At 39.7% G+C, this 19,786-nt stretch overlaps 1 long non-coding RNA gene across 1 annotated transcript; it reads right to left on the bottom strand.

Annotated features, from left to right (window-relative positions):
* Window positions 1-16,002: 16,002 nt before the first annotated feature.
* On the bottom strand, window positions 16,003-19,275 carry LOC138983753 (uncharacterized). The gene is made up of 2 exons (XR_011461249.1): window positions 18,466-19,275; window positions 16,003-18,070 (listed from the first exon to the last, which is right to left on the bottom strand). It is a non-coding gene; the product is annotated as an uncharacterized lncRNA (long non-coding RNA).
* Between the last annotated feature and the right edge of the window lie 511 nt (window positions 19,276-19,786).

Genomic DNA, 19,786 nt, shown 5'->3' with positions numbered 1-19,786 from the left:
AATCTGAGCGTGTAAAGTGCTATTTTCAGGTGATACATTTTTCTTCTTTTTTTTTTTCTTCTTTTTTTTTTTCTTCTTTTTTTTTTTTTTTTTTTTTTTGTCCCGCAAATTGCACCCATTGCACCCCCCCAGATCCGCCCCTGAGTCTGACTGCTATAGTGAATAAATATCGCAATAATTGGTAACTCATGTCAAAAAGTGGAGTTTTTCATGCACTTTTGTGGTTATGCTTTACACAACCAAAACAGAACATACAACCCATAAGGCTGATGGTGTCTATGTCGACCAAAAGAGTGGTATTCCCTGTAGGTGGAGTTCCTGTAGGGGGATTCCCTGTATGTAGAGGTTACATGCCGAGTCTCAGTGATTATTAAAAATAATGGTCGAAGTTAGCGGATCATGAAAAATGCGAGCTTTAGCGAGCTTTTTCATGACCGCGAACTGAGACCATTATTTTTTATAATCACTGAGACGAGGTGTGTAACCTCTTTATTCCTCCTTTCTTCAGTTATTCAAAGAAAAGAGGAGTTTTTTTGCGAAAGTTTGATCGAATCCTATTCTCTCAACCAGTCAACCTGCGCAGGCGATCGATTAATGCGCGGTTGTATAGTTCCGTGCAAATCATTCCATTCTGTTAACACTTCTTGTCAGTTTTCCTATTTTGGGCTAAAATCAAGTACACAGATATGCTGTTATTCTGCTGTGGCGGCAAAGGCAGATATTGTGTGTTCTGTATATGTTTTGGTATCGGTTAGGATAATGTTCTTTCGTCAAATGGAACTAGCAGACGAACTTTTGCACCCGTGTTCCAACGTTAAAAACTGTATGAAGTTAAGTTTTCTGGGGAAAATAGTGTATGAAACCGCTTTATGTTGTTTAAATTGATGAGATGTGTGTATTTGGTTCCGTGTGATCTGTTTATTAAATGAAATATTGTTGAAAACTGACCGTCGGATTGCAGTCTGTTGTCGAAGAAACTGAGTGAAAAGAAGGGGAACTACTCTTGTCGCTAGACAAAGTATGAGTTACTTGCCTTGGGAAATTGCTTGTGATGAACGTCTGATCTAGATTCAGAAAACAACCGAACTCATGGATTTTATATGGAGATTCATGTGTTCAGGCCTGTAGTTGTTAATTTAAATGCGGTATGTTTGTATTGTTTGCTCCAGAGATGTATACTTCGTACATTAGAGCGTTCGGAACTTTTCAGTCGCAAAAAGTAGTACCGAAACAGAACAGCTTCTCAACCCATTGCACTATCGAGGATTCAGGCTGTTGCTGGGTCGTTATTTGTTTGGTTGCTGGTTCATTATCGAAAAATAACTACCCCTACAAGTTTACAGAGGTAAAGAAGCAGAGGGGGGAATAAACAGGGAATACCACACGCCGTCGATCCAAATATTCTTCATACGCTCCCCCTAGCTTCCTGTTCGTCGCTGCGATGCGTAGGGCGGGGATGTAGCTCAGTCGGTAGCGCGCTGGATTTGTATCCAGTTGGCCGCTGTCAGCGTGAGTTCGTCCCCACGTTCGGCGAGAGATTTATTTCTCAGAGTCAACTTTGTGTGCAGACTCTCCTGGGTGTCCGAACACCCCCGTGTGTACACGCAAGCACAAGACCAAGTGCGCACGAAAAAGATCCTGTAACTTCAGAGTTCGGTGGGTCAGTATAGAAACACGAAAATACCCAGCATGCTTCCTCCGAAAACGGCGTATGGCTGCCTAAATGGTGGGGTAAAAAACGGTCATACACGTAAAATTCCACTCGTGCAAAAAACACGAGTGTACATGGGAGTTTCAGCCCACGAACGCAGAAGAAGAAGAAGAAGAAGCTGCGATGCGTGCCTCATCGGGTATGTCTTATGAAAAATTAAATAAAAGGTATCTTAACAAAGTTAGGATGTTGATTGTTTAGTCGCATCTGCTTATCAAAGGTTATATCTAAGCCCTGACTGTTTTATAATGCCAATTTTACGTTCAATTGAAGAGAAAATAAACAGTATGTGCATCAAAGTTGTGTTTTCCGACGAATATTCCACTTAAAACATAAAATATGGACAAACGAAGCTTGATGTGGTTGTACAGCTAGTATACATTTATTCTGTGTTCAATTGTGTTTCAATAGGCTAAATTTGTTTACCAACGGCATAACAGCACTAAAGAGTTATTCGTGAAGTAAATCACTTTTTTGACTTGTATTTGACACGCTCCCCCGATATTCTGTTTTTGTGCTTATATTTAGTACGTTCCCCCTATAAGCCTTTGTACACTCCCCCGAAGATAAATAAATACGAATTTGGGAAAATTAGCTGTTATTGAGCAAGCTGCAACCATGTCAACCTATGCCGTACTCGTTTATCAAATAACAGACATCTGGTTGAATAGTTAACTTTGCTTTTCTGTGCCTGAATATCAACATAATCTGCACTGTATCATCATTCAAACATCAAACTTTGTTTGCACTCTAGTACACTTTACCTAGGTGGGGTCACAGAAGTATTTCACCCCTTTGTTTCTGCTTCGAGTCATGCACGCATAATTTTGTATTTGTAATTTGGTTTTCACTTAAACACATTAAGGTCGAGATTTTCATTGTAAATATATGAATAAACGTTAGCCCACAATTTTTTTGTCTTTCTCTCTCATTCACTTCCAACAAAGTTCGAAGGTGATTTGAATACTTTATTTTATGTTTACAGATGCGGGTTTTTAAATGTAACCATGTATGTGTGTCCTCCACAAAGTTTCAAAACAAACAAGGTATCAACAACAAAATTCGTCGGGAAAGAAGTAAATAAAGATGATAAGTTTGATGAAAACAATTCAATACTTTGGCCTTTCTTTTGTATGCAAGTGTGTGTGAGTGTGAGTGCGCGCGTGCGCATCCATAGCTTTACTCTGTAGCTTGAAGGCTGTGATGTACCTTTTTATGGTACCTCAATGCTGATCTTTGCTTGTATCGTTTCTGACATGAGTCAAATGTATACTTTTTAGCATCATCGTGAACATGTTGATGTTGACGAAGATACGCCAATTTTGCAAATGACTTTGCACATGTGGTACAAGCAAAGGCTTTTTCGGCACCTTTACACACATGCCTCTGAAGAGAGCGTCTATGTGCACATTTTCTGTTGCATACTTGACAGCTGTGTGGTTTTGCTCTTGAATGCCCATTCACACGAGACTCATAATCACATGCTTTCATAAATGCCTTCTCACAAACAGAACATTTATATCTGGGTCCACTGCCGCAACCATGAACATCTCTCCTGTGGTCTTCTAACGTCCCTTTGTGCTTCTAGCTTTTCCCACACTCTGGGCACAACTCCAAACAAACTTCCCGCAGTTTTCATGGGTGTTGACGTCATCAAAGGCTTCGTTGTGACCACTTCTTATTGGGTAACATCCAAAAAGCTGTCTAAAGTCACTGCTGACAGCTCCATCTGTACAAAAAAAAAACCCAGTCCGTACCGATTAATAACTCAGGAAAATATAGACAAACATTGCTAAATCAGTTGTGTGTGTGTGTGTGTGTGTGTGTGTGTGTGTGTGTGTGTGTGTGTGTGTGTACCGTGTGTGTCACAGTGTGTGTGTGTAGACTGAGGTTATACACATCGTCTCGGTCAGTCATTAGATAATAAAAATAGTGGTCGAAGTTCGCGGATCATGAAAAATGCGAGCTTCAGTTAAATACTACAAGCTCGCATTTTTCATGATTTGCGAACTTCGACCTATATTGTTACTATCGACTGTGACCCATTGTGTAACCTCTACTTATATATAAATATGTATTTATGTTGAAGTTCGACACGAAATACCCTTCTCTTAGGGAGTTAACCAAGCCGATAACTGTACGGAAAGCAATGGTAAACAATAACAATAACAGCACTTTATTGTCCATTAAAATATTACATAAAAATGGAAATTTTTCTTCGGCACACCCTGTCTGCCTGTAAACGATTATAACAACAATTGTATAGGACGACACACATAAAACATAAAACATAAAAGGGATACAATCAAATATGATATTGCACTATGTAAATTTACCCTCTCATATCACAGGAGTTGGGTTTCACAGCCGAGTAATCACATTACAAATATTTCCCACACACCTTCACATGTACACATTGTTTGTTTTTTCCCAGCCGACCAGCCTCTACGTGATGCGAGAAGAATTTAAAATGGTGACTGCAGAAGGCAGGAATGACTTTTTAAACTGGTTTTTGCGTGCCAAAGGGACCTTATAACGTTTACCTGAAGGGAGAATTTCGAAACAGGGGTTGAGAGGATGGATCGGATTACGGACAATTTTGAGAGCTTTCCGCTTAATGGCAGCTTCGTAGAGACTGGTCAGCTGTCGTTGGGGTTGCCCAACAAGCTTGCTAGCCGTCGCAACAATGCGGTGGAGTTTAGCTTTGTTTTTAACATTTGTGGTACCATACCATGTCACAATGTTAAAAGTCAGTATGCTTTCAATCAAACTGCGATACACAAGTTCCATAACACTTTGATTGACATTAAAATACTTAAGCTTTCTGAGAAGAAAAAGTCGCTGCTGAGCTTTCTTATAAACAGCATGAACATGATCACTAAAAGTCAGCTTATTGTCAATTGAAACCCCAAGATATTTGAAGGTTTCCACAAGTTCAACTTCCTTGTCGCTTATTCTCACTTTTTGGGGACCACAATTATCACTCTTTCCTCCAAAAATCATTTCTTTTGTTTTGCCTACATTCAACTGCAAGAAACTGGACTTGAACCATTCATTCAGAAGATCAACTTGGGTAAAATACTTTGACAAAGTTTCGTCGTCCTTCAGACGCCCAACGAGGGCCATGTCGTCTGCATATTTAATGAGGGCTAGAACTGGATCATTTAAAAGCATGTTGTTTGTGTAAATGGAAAAAAGGACAGGAGAGAGAACACAACCTTGTGGGGCCCCGGTGTTTAAAACAACTTCGTCTGAAAGCACAGAATGACCAAACAAACGGTTGCTGAGGCTGACACGTTGTGGCCGATCGCATAGGAACTCCCTGATCCAGAAAATCAAATTATTGTTCACATCTAACTGGACTAACCTCTGGATAAGTATATGGGGCTGAATCGTATTAAAGGCTGATGAAAAATCCATAAAAAAAACTCTAACCGTGTTCCCTGCTGTATCTAAATGGCTGACAATCATGTTGATAAGCGTGAGTGTAGCATCTTCGACGCCTCTCTTTGCCCTATATGCGAACTGAAGGGGGTCCATGCGATCTGCCACAGACTCAGTGAGCTTGTTACAAACAAGCCTCTCCATACATTTCGCTACAACAGAAGTCAGTGCCACAGGGCGAAAATCATTTAGTTCTTTTGCGTTTGGTTTCTTGGGTACAGGTGTTATAGTGGAAGTTTTATAATAATAATAATAATAACGGGCATTTATAAAGCGCCTTATCAAAAGTTCAAAGCGCGGGACAACAATACATGTATACAAAAATCATACAATCACTGTCAGATTCAAACAACACATCATGCACATCTCACATCCCCAGACTCTATACTAAGGAACTATCCGTAGTGTTGTTGGAACAAGTGAGTTTTCAAATTGGACTTAAAAGATGAAATGGATGGAGAGTGACGTAATTGAAAGGGGAGTGAATTCCATAACTGAGGTCCATAATACGAAAACGTGCGGAAGCCATGAGCCTTGCGTTTAAAGCGACCTTGACAGAGAAGTCGAGCATCATCAGAAGAACGAAGGGTGCGAGAGGGAGTGTAGAGAGAGACCAGTTCAGAAAGATAGGCAGGTGCCGATTCAGAGATGATATTGTAGCAGAAGCAGGCAGCTTTATACCTAATACGTTCAGATACAGGAAGCCAGTGAAGTTCTTTCATGAGAGGAGTGCAGGGTTGTCGATGCTGTGCTCTGAAAATGAGACGTGCAGCAGAGTGTTGTACTTTTTGCAAGGGTTGGAGAGTGGAGTCAGGGCAGCCTATGAGAAGGGAGTTGCAGTAATCTAATCTGGACAGAATGCAGGATGTAACGAGAGTTTTAGTGGCATCAACAGTGAGAAATTTTCTCAGTATGGAACCTATTCTTCTGATCTCAAAGTAACATGTCTGACAGACTTTTTTGATGTGTTGTTTCATTGAGAGGTGGGAGTCCATGATGAACCCAAGATTCCTAGCACTATCAGAGAGAGAAATGTCACTAGAACCTACTGTGATGGAGGCTGGAAGGGAAGTGGTCGAACAGGAAGCTCCAGAGAAAAGAAGAAATTCAGTCTTGTCATCATTTAACTTGAGCATATTGTTTGTCATCCATGATTTAATATCTGAAGTGCAGTTTTGGAGAGTGTGCGTCACCGCTTGGATTTCTGTAGGCTTGCATGCTTGTTGGAGTTGTGTGTCGTCTGCAAAGAGGTAGTGATTGACTGCGTGTTGCTTGATGACGGCAGAGAGAGGAGTGGTGTATAGTACAAATAAAACTGGGCCTAGAACTGATCCCTGGGGAACGCCGAAACAGAGAGGAGATGGAGGAGATGAGAGATTATTGACAGACACATACTGACTACGGCCCTGTAGATATGAACTAAACCAGTGAAGAGCGGTAGAGTGAATGCCAAAAACAGATTCGAGACGAGAGAGCAGAACAGAGTGATCGATCGTATCGAACGCAGCTGAGTTATCCAAGAGAAGCAGAACTGATAGGTCATCATTATCCAGAGCAGAAAGAATGTCATTCACAACACGAAGCAAAACAGTCTCGGTGCTGTGGCCAGCCCTATACGCTGACTGAAGAGGGTTGCAGAGGTTGTTGGTTTCAAGGTGGGAGAGAAGCTGACTAAGCACTACTTTTTCCAGAATTTTAGAAATGAATGGCAAGTTGGAAACAGGCCTATAGTTTTTCAACTGATTTTTATCCAGAGATGGTTTCTTGATCAAAGGTTTAACTACTGCAGTTTTCAAGTCCATTGGCACAGTGCCAGAAGTGAGAGAAGAGTTGATTATGTTGGTTATGATGGGAAGAAAAAGGTCAAGGTTTTCATAAAACAAGTTGGTGGGGATGGGGTCTAGCTCACAAGACTTTGGCACTGTGTTCTTCAAAATCTTCAAAACAAACTGCTCAGATACAGGAATGAAGCTATCCAACAAAGAACCAGAGAATTGTGAAGCCGGAGGAACGAGGCATAAAATGTACATCGAGAAAGAGCTGAAACAGCTGAGTAAAAACTGAACCAAGCTGATCAGCACACACTTTCAAAACACGTCCGCCTAAACTGTCGGGGGATCGTACGAAGAAATGAAATCACTTATAGGAGGAGCGTATCAAAGGTGGTAGGGGGAGTGTATCAATAAAGTCCCAATATAGAAAGATGGAAAGCTTTGAAATGATCATTGGTGGTTCAAAGCAAGTGTTTAAGATTAAAGAATATCCCCGGATAAACAAATCGAAGCACAATAACTGCTGCCCTGAGTAAAACGTGGGGAAAGGTAAAAATAGACTAAAATAATACTTGTTACAGCACAAATCGTGTAAGTGCTCTTCGAAATGCCATCCGAAGTAGACATATGAAAGCATGAAGTTAGTTTAGTACATTAGCAAGCAGCGCTATCAAAATCAAGTGACTCAATTGACGAAAAGTATCATCATTGTTTATGCGTTTTAGTATGCGACTCACCTTTATCTCGCGTCGTTTCCGCAAACAGCATGCTAGGGGGAGTGTGCTGAGAATATTTGGATCGACGGCGTGTACCACAGGGTGTAGTTCTTGTAGCGTTTCACTGATATCGCTGAAAGTCACGCCGTGATGCTTAGCGATGGATGTTTTTTGATCTTTTTTTATATTTCTTAGAAATTCGAGTATGGTTTGCAAGTTTTTTTTGAAAAACTCCACCCTGTGGGCTTCCCTGTATACAGGGAATGCCCCTACAGGAACTCCACCGGCGTACTAGGAATCCCACTCTTTTGGTGGACATAAACCCCATGCTTTTAAGCAATGCGGCAACCACAACGTTTTCCCACGGTGACACAAAAAGAGACAACCTGGTCCTAGACTTCTCTCAGAATTAACGACATGTAATTCGTTTAGACCATGATCCAGCTCTGAGCAACTACAGGCAAGTGAGCAGACTGTCCCAGCTCTCAGGCGACTTGCGAAACGTGGGAAAAAATCATTATGGCCTGTCTAGAGAAGCATTTAATTTGCTCCTGCTCCTAATCAGTGGATGGCACTGACGGAAGTGGTGTAAGATGCTTGTTATACAGTGGAACCCCCCCTTTTAAGACCTCTGAAAATCTGAGAAAATCAGGTCTTAAAAAGGAGGGAGTCTTAAAATGGAGGTTAATTTGCAGAGGTTATGAACGGAACATGTGAAAAAGCAAGGTTTTTAACAAGAGGAAGTCTTAAATTTTGGGGTCTTTAAAGGGATCAAGGTTCCTCTGTATGAGCCTGAAAAAGAATCTTGCTCTAATCAAAACTCAGTAGATGTTTCTGCCCTGAGCAAATCTTGAAAATCTTCCGGCTCCAAACAAATCTTACCTGGCACGGTATAATATCATTCTGCATGTTATTATTAATGTTAATAAAAATTAAAACAAAAAACATCCAGCCCCAGACATAGGCTATATATATACTCTTAAAAAAATACGGGACCGTATAAGGAAATATTTCCATTAAAAAAAAAAAAGCTGAACCAAATCAAGGGTCTAATCAGTTGAATGTAAACTTGACTTTTTACAATTCACAACTAGACTGTCACTGTTTTTATTTTGTTTTTATAAAGAAAAGTGACATTTTGGCAGGCACTTTTATTCCGCCATGCGAAACACCGGGAAACATTCTGCTTTTGTGGGTAAAGGTTTTGAAATTCAGCGCTCGCAAAGGCATAATTTTATAAGTACGATCACTTTTCACCTCTTCTGATATAATTTTCCAAAAGGGTGTGATGGTACATTTTGCAGGTCGGTGCACTAATGACATGGTCAATTGTTTTCATTTTTTGTATATGTGATTGTGTGGACTCTGCGCAGCATTGCGTCATTTTTGGTTAAAAGTCGATTTTCGGGGCCAATCGCTGTCGCAACATTTTTTTAAAGTTGACAAAGTGACTGTGACAAAATAATACACTGTAAGAACATGCATGCACGATCATATGGCATTCCGTTTGTCAAATAATTATTTGGATACTTTTTCATGTTTTTTTCACCAGTTTTAGCTAAATAATCATTATTTAGAAGCTCATGTGCTAAATAAGTAATTGTTTATAAACAATGTAAAACAATTCTAAATAATTTTTTGTTTACGTAAACCATTCATTATTTACCTAAACAATTCATTGTTTACGTAAATAATTCATTGTTTACGTAAATAATGATTTATTTACGTAAACAATATATTATTTAGACTTATATTACATTGTTTATAAACAATCAGCAATGTTTCTAAATAAATCATTATTTACGTAAACAATGAATTATTTACGTAAACAATTCATTGTTTACGTAAATAATGATTTATTTACGTAAACAATATATTATTTAGACTTATAATACATTGTTTATAAACAATCAGCAATGTTTCTAAATAAATCATTATTTACGTAAACAATGAATTATTTACGTAAACAATTCATTGTTTACGTAAACAATGAATTGTTTAGCCAACACATTTTCCATTATTTAGGGGTTTCTAGGATTCGCTTCTGAACTAAGTTTTATGTCTTTCAGTGATTACTATAATTGAATACAAGGTCTCTCCACACACTCTTATCTTAAAATAACTGTTGTTTGGATATTATTTTGTTTATTTTACAAGCCGAGTACGAAAATAACTGATCTCAAACACAGTCAAAGGTCAAGGTCAATTAAGGGTTTTCTCTGCCGGGAGTGTTTAGTGTTTGCATTTTCTTGCTTGAAGTTGTTGAAACACAGTATTTTCCCCTTGTGTTCTCTGTTCTGTTTATGTCCCAACAACATGCCTGTCTTTCCATTTCTCTTCCTTTCATCGTTTCATTTCAAAGAGAAAAGTAAAAACAGCTGTGAACCGTTGAAAAACGGGAAACAATGCCTCCTGGAGTGACTTCCCTTGCCTTGAAAGCAAGATGGAGAAACAGCGACAGGGCAAGAAGCGAACATATTCTGAGCGATTGTTACCAGAGGAGAGGCGGCGATACCATCAGAAGATTTTGGAGAGTGACGGGAATGATCCGTATGACATTCCAACCAGGTGCTGGTCAGCAAATCCGGACGATCTGCCAGAGCTGAGTTACATCAACATCGTAAATTATTTTGTGCTTGGCAAGAAGAGTCATAGAGTGCATGTTGCTGAAAGCTTACAAACGTTTGGATTCCTACCGACTTTTTGTCTCTGGCTGGGTGAGGGATGTCAAGCGCTACAGCCCTGATGGCTGTCAGAACTCTGTAATTTCTGCAAAGGTAAGAATGTGCTTTCAGTTTATAAATATAATAATGAATGAACGTGAGTGTTCTCTGTCTTGTGTTGCAGATTTCACTTGTAAGTTGCAGTTCAGGATATTGTGTTGAGGCTTTGTCTTTGATATATTCTTCGCTTCAGTTTGTATTCTGGACTACGACAAAAGCTGTAGATAGTCTTGAATATATTTATAGTTTGAAATAGCTTGCAAAATATTATATTTAAATTATAATGAGCTTCATGTTCATATTCAGTTAAAAATCTGTTGTTTACTTTTCATTGTTAATGTTGTAAAGCACATTGACATTATGTGCGTCTTAGAGTTATATTCATTCGATTGACCTAGCTGAATGCTGATTTGTGCGATCTTCAATTTATGTTTCAGGTTCTTCATTCACAACGCCTTAATGAATCAGCACTTTCTCCTTGGACCATCGCCACTTCTGATGGCAACATACTGTCAGCACACTGTACCTTCATGGCCAGAGTTGGAGAAACCTGCATGGCCGGAGTTGGAGAAACCTGCACACACGTCCCTTCACCTTCAAAGAGTCAGCTGTTGAGTGTGCTGTGGCAGACCGCCATTTCTGTTTGGAATCTAACAGTGAGGGGATGCTTTGTCTGCGCAAAGACCACCAATACTTTAGTCGAGTACAGTGCCAGATTGTTATGACCAGTTCCTCCTACTGCGATTTCATGGTGTGGACTACTGTGGATAAAGTTATTGTCTGAGTATTGCCTGACTGTGATTTTTGGGCAATGTGTGTGGAGAAAGCTTTGAAAGTGTTCAGACTCGCAGTTTTTCCAGAGCTAGTTGGAAACTGGCTGGACAGAGAAGCTGAGCCTCTACAAGCAGTGGATGTGAACCAGGAGCAGCTGCAAACACAAGCCGTGAAACGCAGCAAGAAACAGTGACAATGCCAGACTCGCTTGCTCATGTGTGTGGGAAAACAAACATCATGTATGACTGTACACACAGAAAGTGGCCAGTAGTAAAGTTGTAAAGAGGGAGAGAAAAGAGGGCATTTAATGTTTTAAATCACAGTTCACACTCACAGAGAAGTCATTAATTGTTCCATTCTTGTTTCATTTTATTCTTAAAGTAAAATCATGCACAGATGTAGGCATACATTTTGTTTAGGATCACCGACCACACTACAAAATCAAGTGCTACAAGACAGTATAAATTATGATGCATACAGGACATTATTTTGTGATCGTTTTACATCCACTGCTGTAAATAACAAAGAATCATGAGCAGTTTGATTATCAACTTATTCAGCCAGGTATATTGTTCATTCTCCTTGTTCAATGTTTCCAGTGACACGGATTGACTGCTTGATTTAGGGAACAAATAAGAGTGTGTGGTCCAGCGTAGTTCTGCATCAGTACAGTCAAGTAATACAGTGTTTAAATTGGCAGTGGAACTGAAAGTTAGTTTCTATTATCAACTAGTTCTGTTTTGATGACAACAAAATTGAACACACTTATTTCTGCAAAAAAACGCACAGGTCTATTTATCATAATCAGGCCTGGGAATGAGTAAAAGTGGTTTGGGCGTACTGACGGGAAAATGTTGCGTTTTAAGCATAAATGTTGAGTTTTAAGGGCACACGGAGGCTCTTTTCTTACACAATTAGAAAAGGACTTCGTCGTAAATACGACGAAAGGCGTATCATTCCCAGGCCTGCATAATGAATAGTTAATGACTCACATGCCCACAGTATGTTATTTCAATTTTGAACATTTAGTGAAAGTGTTCTTCCATTCACTTTGGCTTCATACCTGCAATACTGGTAGTGGTATGTTCAGTGTTGCTTGAAGTTGCATGCTATTGGTAGTTTAAATGTGTGCTCGCATTTCAAGTGTAGGCCATTTAATTTTGCAATGCTCCTTATCTTGTTTCCTGTGTAGAGCTATTTTGAGGTTAATCAGCATAATTCAACCTTTGTCAGTTGTGTCAATACATGTCACATTTATGCAAAATGATTTCAAAGTGTATGTTAATGGTGTGTGTGTGTGTGTGTGATAGAAAGAGTGAAATCTGCTCTTGAAATGGAAGGAAATAGCAGCAGGTCAGATCACATATACATGATACATGTATGTGTATTCAAATTCAAGATTCCATCCAGTGAAAACATAACAGAAAAACTGTTGCTACTGCTCATGTGAGACACCTGCATCAGAATCAGATACAATACACCACAGTTCAATAAAACACATTCTTTAAACAATGCCTTTATCTTCAAATTCAAGATTCCGTCCAGTGAAAACATAATAACAGAAAGACTATTGCTACTGCTCATGGGAGACATCAGAATCAGATACAAGACACCACAGTAAGTGTAATTAACATATTCTTTAGTCTAAACAATGCCTTCAGTTTGAACACTAGGCTGTGCAAACATTGACAAGCCCAGATGATACAGTGACTATTTTGTCCAGTGTTACCACTTCTTCCTCTTCCCTTGCAAACAAAAGATCAGTCAGAATATCAGAGTTCAAAATTGTGTACTTTCCCCAAAGAATACCGATAACTCGCTCAACATAAATTCTCAGATTAGCTAGTTTGCGTGTTGACTATCTCATAAGCTGTAAGCTGACTCTTCCCTCTTGTAAAGGCAGGGATTTTCACTTGTGCACCTCTCATAGCCACTAGTTCATTAATGTCAAATCCCCTGTCGGCCAAAATGACATCATTTTGTACAATATTGTCTAGATACCCACTATTTGCAGTGATGTGCTTGTCACTTGAAAGCCCACCCCACCCTTTAGAAATAAAAGAAATATGGCCTTGAGGTGTAATTGATATTAGGTATTTAATTTATGGTGCACAAAATTGGTATTACTATCGTTAACACAATAACAGTTATACAGGGTTTTAAAACTATCGTTAACTGTTATACTTATATATAGAGTTTCGAAACTATCGTTATCTGTTATATAGAGTTTCAAAACTATCGTTAACTGTTAAATAGAGTTTTGAAACTCTATATAACAGATAACGATAGTTTCAAAACTCTATATAACAGTTAACGATAGTTTCAAAACTCTATTTCAAAAACTATCGTTAACTGTTATATAGAGTTTTGAAACTATCGTTATCTGTTATATAGAGTTTCAAAACTATCGTTAACTGTTAAATAGAGTTTCGAAACTATCGTTAACTGTTATTTAGAGTTATAATATATCAATAGCGCGTTTGTGCGCGCTATTGCTAAAACTATGAATAACAGATAACGAGGGTTTCGCAAAACGGCGGCATGGTGCGCGCAAGTGATATTACTATCGTTAACTGTCATATAGAGTTTCTAAAAATAGCGATGGCGTGGTCGGATGTTTTGATGCCGGCAAAATGGCTGCTGAACGTTTCGTTCGAGCAGCTCTAGACATGTCTCTGGTTCGAGCGAATTTGCACTAAATTACTACAACATGATTTAGTAGATCAGGGATCGCGTTTACGCACGATTTTTGCGTATGGCGCATTTTAAAAGTCGTTGACGCGGTTTTTTTGCCGCGCCGCGTAAGCCATACGCAAAAATATTGTAACTTTTTCTTGTCTTCACGCAGCGCTTTTACTCTGACTTAATAATCACCCGATCCTGAAACTGACTATAGGGCTCGAGAAGTGACGACACACATGAAATCTGCGCGTCAAAACTAAAGTCCGTTTCTTTTTGCATCGAAGTATCGCAAACGAACGTAACGAGGGTAGTACCAGATAATGTCTTGTCGGATAATGAAACAGACATTAGCTGCTCTCCCATCTCGCGCTTCCAAAAGGCGGAAAGTGTGTCTAGTCGTATTAGAGCGGGAAACAAACTCGCAAGGCCCGAAGGTTGGAGCCAGCAGGGGTGTTATTCGACAGGCGTGCGCGGAGTTCGACAGGAAAACTCGCCGTATGTAGGTAAGGAATGTCTTAGTCTTTCGAGCGTGTTTTGTTTGTGTCTGTATGTGTTTTTGTAGTACGCAAAAATATTGGTCCGTGACGCGTTTTTTTTGTTTCGTTGCGTATGACTTACGCGTTTTTTAAAAAGCTAGCGCGATCCCTGGTAGATCATATTCAACTAACTGTCGTCTGATAAGTCCATCATTTCGCTGCTTCGTTTAATCAAGTAATCAAATCTTCGTTACAGCTAGGACGCTTCCTGTTTTCACAGAAATATTGGTCAGTGTCAGCTTGACCCGTTCTAGCTACCACGCTGTGTGCGGGTCAGTTTGTACACATACGGCTGGCATGCATGCAGTGGGCAACGGTACACGATGCGAAAGCATGCAGTGTTTTCCAAAACGCGCCTTGGGGGATGTCACTCGGGAAACACGTTGTTTTGTGTTTGTTTTGAAAAAAACCCACTGTTTTGTGTAGTGCGTCATGGTCTTTTCCGCGAATATTCAGTAGGCCTACCGTCTTCAAACCGCACACGTGGAAAACAGTACGGCCGAAAGTACAAATGATAAAGCTAATATTAAACAAACTCAACAATGATTTGAGAAGACGACAACAGAAGAACGGTCACTAACTAAATATTAAATCAGTGATGTTCCGAGGCGTCGGTCATCGGTCATAGACCGATTTAGGTTGTAAAATGACCGATTGCAAACACCTCTGTCCCGTCAAATGTCCGATCCGATCGCGAAGTCAGCAGTCATTGTCCGATAGTATTACGTCTAGAGCGGTCACTGCAAGAAGAATATGTACAAACTGAAGTATCAAACCCCGTTAAAACGAGTTCGAATCGGGGCCTACTTGAACTTCAATTTTCACTCTCGGTCGAACAATAACACAAGGGACGCAACTCTCGACCGAAAAATATTACAAGAGCCACAAATCTCGCTACTTTTGACAGCGACACTTTACTTCCGCCGCCACATTTCTGCAAAGATGCCGCCGAAAGTTTAAAAAAAAAAACTGTCATATCGCAGGGATACCCCAGGGACAGTTTTGTTTCTCTGCGGCAGCTGATTGCTAAGTTCCACAGAGCTGCCTTCCCACACCTCATGAAGCTTGCGGAAATCGCACTCGTCTTGCCAGTCCATACAGCTGATGTGGAAAGAGGCTTCAGTGCCCAGAACAATATCTTGACCGCGAAGAGAAACCGCCTGCTCACTGAGACACAGAACATGTTGTTGAAGCAGAAGATAGAGGGGGAGAAGGAGAGGGATGATCAATACCTTTTTGACATTGTTTGCAGATGGAAGTTAAAGGAGGATAGAAAGCTGTTCAAGCTCACTGAAAATGATCACGTGTGACATTCTGAAGTGTGTGAAAGATCACTTGTCACTTGTGACATTAATTCTGAAGCATAGTGTGTGTGTGTTTGTGTGTGTGTGTGTGTGTGTGTGTGTGTGTGTGTGTGTGTGTGTGTGTGTGTGTGTGTGTGTGTGTGTCAGTGTGTGTGAAAGATCACTTATGACATTCTGAAGCATGTGTCTGTGAGTATAAAAGTAACCCTACTGAACACTGTTGCATTTAAAATATTAAAATAAATGTGGAACTGTTCAGTTTTTATTTGCCTTTAAGTTTATTCTCAGTCATCTAAAAAGGTTAGGTGCCATGATTGGTTCGCTTGATCTGAATGTCCTATTGTTTTTTTGTAGTCAGGACATGATGTCCTATTAGTTTTTTGATTCAGGACATTTTGTCCTGTTGCCCTCCAGTCCTAGGAACATCACTGAAATAATGTTGTAGTTTTTTAAATTATGTTTCTAGTTAAAATGTACATTTCATAGCAAAAAGACAGTTTTGCAATGGCATTTCAGGGTTTTCCCATTTGGGAACGATACCAACGCGCTTTTGATAAAACTATCGTTAGCTGTTATATAGAGTTTCTGAAACTCTATATAACAGATAACGATAGTTTCGAAACTCTACATAACAGTTAACGATAGTAATATCAATTTGGCGCACCATATTAATTGTATTGTTGTGTTGTAGTTTGACCAGGTGAGTGCACTAGCATCAACACTGGAGGGTCTCTCAATGAATATATTTCAAAACAGTCAATAATGGACACTACTCTGAAACTCTATATAACAGATAACGATAGTTTCGAAACTCTACTGTATAACAGTTAACGATAGTTTCAAAACCCTATATAACAGTTAACGATAGTAATATCAATTTGGCGCACCATATTACACTGGTGCAATTCTTTAACACATGTTACATAGCCACTGGTGAATTAACAATAACAGAGAGAAAAATAACAAAAAACGGTCATATAGGTTTTCACAGCCATGGGAGGTAATCGGAACCGACCAAACAGACTGAGCCAGTAGCGCGACATATGTTGTGACAACCAGGTGACATGACAACCAGGTGACAGTATACGTAAAGTAGCGCGACATATGTCGCGACAACCAGCCTAAGGGTTAATTGTATTGTTGTGCTTGTAGTTTGACCAGGTGAGTGCACTAGCGCTATAGCATCAACACTGGAGGGTCTCTCAATGAATATATTTCAAAACAGTCAATAATGGACACTACTCTGTTCCATGGATAGGGAAGGAACTGTGGCGGTATACTTGTCTTTATACTTTGCCTGTCTGGCCAGAAAACAAGTGGCTGCAGTCTGTGGTAGTGGTACATGATATGCACAGTCTCGTGAAAAACTTTGCTGGCAGATGTTCTTGACACAGAAAAGATGTATGCCAGGTGTTGCAGAGGTGTGTTAAGGCGTATATGCATGAATGAGAGCTTGAAACTGTGTCAGTGCTCTGCGCGAGTGTGTTGGCAAATGTGGTGCAAGAAAATCGGGGATATAGCTCAGTTGCTAGCGTGCTGGATTTGTATTCAGTTGGCCGTTGTCAGCGTGAGTTCGATCCCAGGTTCGGCGGAAATTTATTTCAGAGTCAACTTTGTGTGCAGACTCTCTTCGGTGTCCGAACCCCCCCCCCCCCCCCCCGTGTACACTACATTGGGTGTGCACGTTAAAGATCCCACGATTGACAAAAGGGTCCTTCCTGGCAAAATTGCTTAGGCACATTTAATAATTGTCTACCTATACCCGTGTGACTTGGAATAATAGGCCGTGAAAGGTAAATATGCGCCGAAATGGCTGCAATCTACTGGCCGTATAAAATTTCATCTCACACGGCATCACTGCAGAGCGCCTAGAACTGTACCCACGGAATATGCGCGATATAAGCCTCATTGATTGATTGATTGAAAATCAAATAATGTAACAAGTGTGAAGAAATTAGAAATCCCAGTAAAATATCGTACAGTATCGTCATTGTCCCTCAAAGATTCAAGTGTCATTTTTTTCTTGGCAAGTTCGTCTTTAAGTTCCCGAGTTTCTAGCACCAGCCTGTTAAGTTCATCCCGTAGCTGCTTTTCTTCATCTTTAGAAATCCAGGCAAAATTGTCATAGGTTTCAGTCTGGCAATAAGTACCGCCACAGTCACCTCTCTCGGGAAGAGGAGCAGCCAGTTCTGCTGTATCGGAAGTACCTTCACCGTCGCCATCACCAGCATCCTCTGCTAAATTAGGGTGAGAAGGAGTTGACTCACTCCCCACAAGCTTCTTCCTCTCCTTCAGTCCTTGAGTCTCTGGTACTGTCCTTGTTGGCTGTCAGGCTGTGTCCCTGCACCATACCCAAGTTTCAAAGTAGGTGTCCAGCTCGGACTGTTTACTTCCCACAGATGGTTGCCCTGCAGAAAAAATTAAAGGCAAATATATTGTAAATTATGGATTGGGAGTTATTTTAAAAATAGGTCCCCCAAACAAAATGAATGAGTAAATCTCGACACAGATCTACCCTTTAAAACTGAACTATGAAGTTGTATCAACAATGACCATTTAGTGTTCAAATAAATTCTGATTATCAAATCCAAGTATTTCACACATATGGCATTCTCACAAGTCATGGTTTTGGGCAACCATGATAAGTTGTTACACTGAGAGTAAACTTGTGTAAGACTGACTCACTCAGTCATAGACTGCACTCGGTGCAGGACTGACCGACTGTCCGCACACTACCATCACAACACAGTTTGCATAAAACACAGACTAACCAAGGCAGGTGAACAAAAGCATGAGTACTTACCATTGACAAAATGATCAGAGCACACGTAATAGATCTCCTAGCTGTTGAAATTCTTCAGCTGAAGCTGTGCCAACCATTCAGATTCTCGCCGGCGTCGTGCAGTCAAATCCCTTGTCTCTTTGCCCTTTCCGTTGACAACCAATAGAACAGAAAAGAATCTTCTGTCCCTATCTCTATCTTGTCTGTTATGGCAATGTTTAACACTACAACTAGAGACCATGTCGATAAATGCGGGAGATTCAGAGTGCAGATTTCGCGTGTTGCCTTCTCGCGAGTTCCGCCGGAATGCATGGGGCAAGGCCGGACAACTCTGCACACGACTGTGTGACGTCATCGCGTCAGAGCTCATACCAAGTTGTGGTGTGTTGTGTAACCTACAGATAACAAAAAGTTTAATCATGCAGTAAGAGAAATGGAAAGAGACAGTTTTTGTTGAGACAGAACAGAACACTTAGGACGGAAAACTTTTTTTCAACAACTTCCAGGGAGAGAATGCAAACACTAAACACTCCCGGTCATGACCTTCACCTTTTGTTTGTTTTCGCATTCAGTTCTTTTCGTACGGCAATTTCAGCTTGTAAAATAAACAAATTTACGAACATTTTCTGATAAATAATGTTTGGAGATACCTTGTATTGAATTATAGTATATACACAAAGAAAAAAAATGAAGCTTAGAAGTCAATTCTTGATTCCCCTAAATAATGAAAACTGCTTTCCCTAAACAATGAATTGTTTACGTAAATAATTCATTGTTTACGTAAATAATGATTTATTTAGAAACATTGCTCATTGTTTATAAACAATGTAATATAAGTCTAAATAATATATTGTTTACGTAAATAAATCATTATTTACGTAAACAATGAATTGTTTACGTAAATAATTCATTGTTTACGTAAATAATGATTTATTTAGAAACATTGCTGATTGTTTATAAACAATGTAATATAAGTCTAAATAATATATTGTTTACGTAAATAAATCATTATTTACGTAAACAATGAATTATTTACGTAAACAATGAATTGTTTAGGTAAATAATGAATGGTTTACGTAAACAAAAAATTATTTAGAATTGTTTTACATTGTTTATAAACAATTACTTATTTAGCACATGAGCTTCTAAATAATGATTATTTAGCTAAAACTGGTGAAAAAAACATGAAAAAGTATTCAAATAATTATTTGACAAACGGAATGCCATACGATCAACACACCCCTCGCGGGTTAGGGGGAAGAAAAGTTTACCCGATGCTCCCCAGCATGTCGTAAGAGGCGACTCAACGGATTCTGTTTCTCCCGGCTTTTACCGGCCTTGT

Source organism: Littorina saxatilis, linkage group LG13, assembly GCF_037325665.1.
Source record: "Littorina saxatilis isolate snail1 linkage group LG13, US_GU_Lsax_2.0, whole genome shotgun sequence".
In the NCBI taxonomy this organism is placed as follows: domain Eukaryota; kingdom Metazoa; phylum Mollusca; class Gastropoda; order Littorinimorpha; family Littorinidae; genus Littorina; species Littorina saxatilis.
This window is presented reverse-complemented; position numbering and strand designations above follow the sequence as displayed.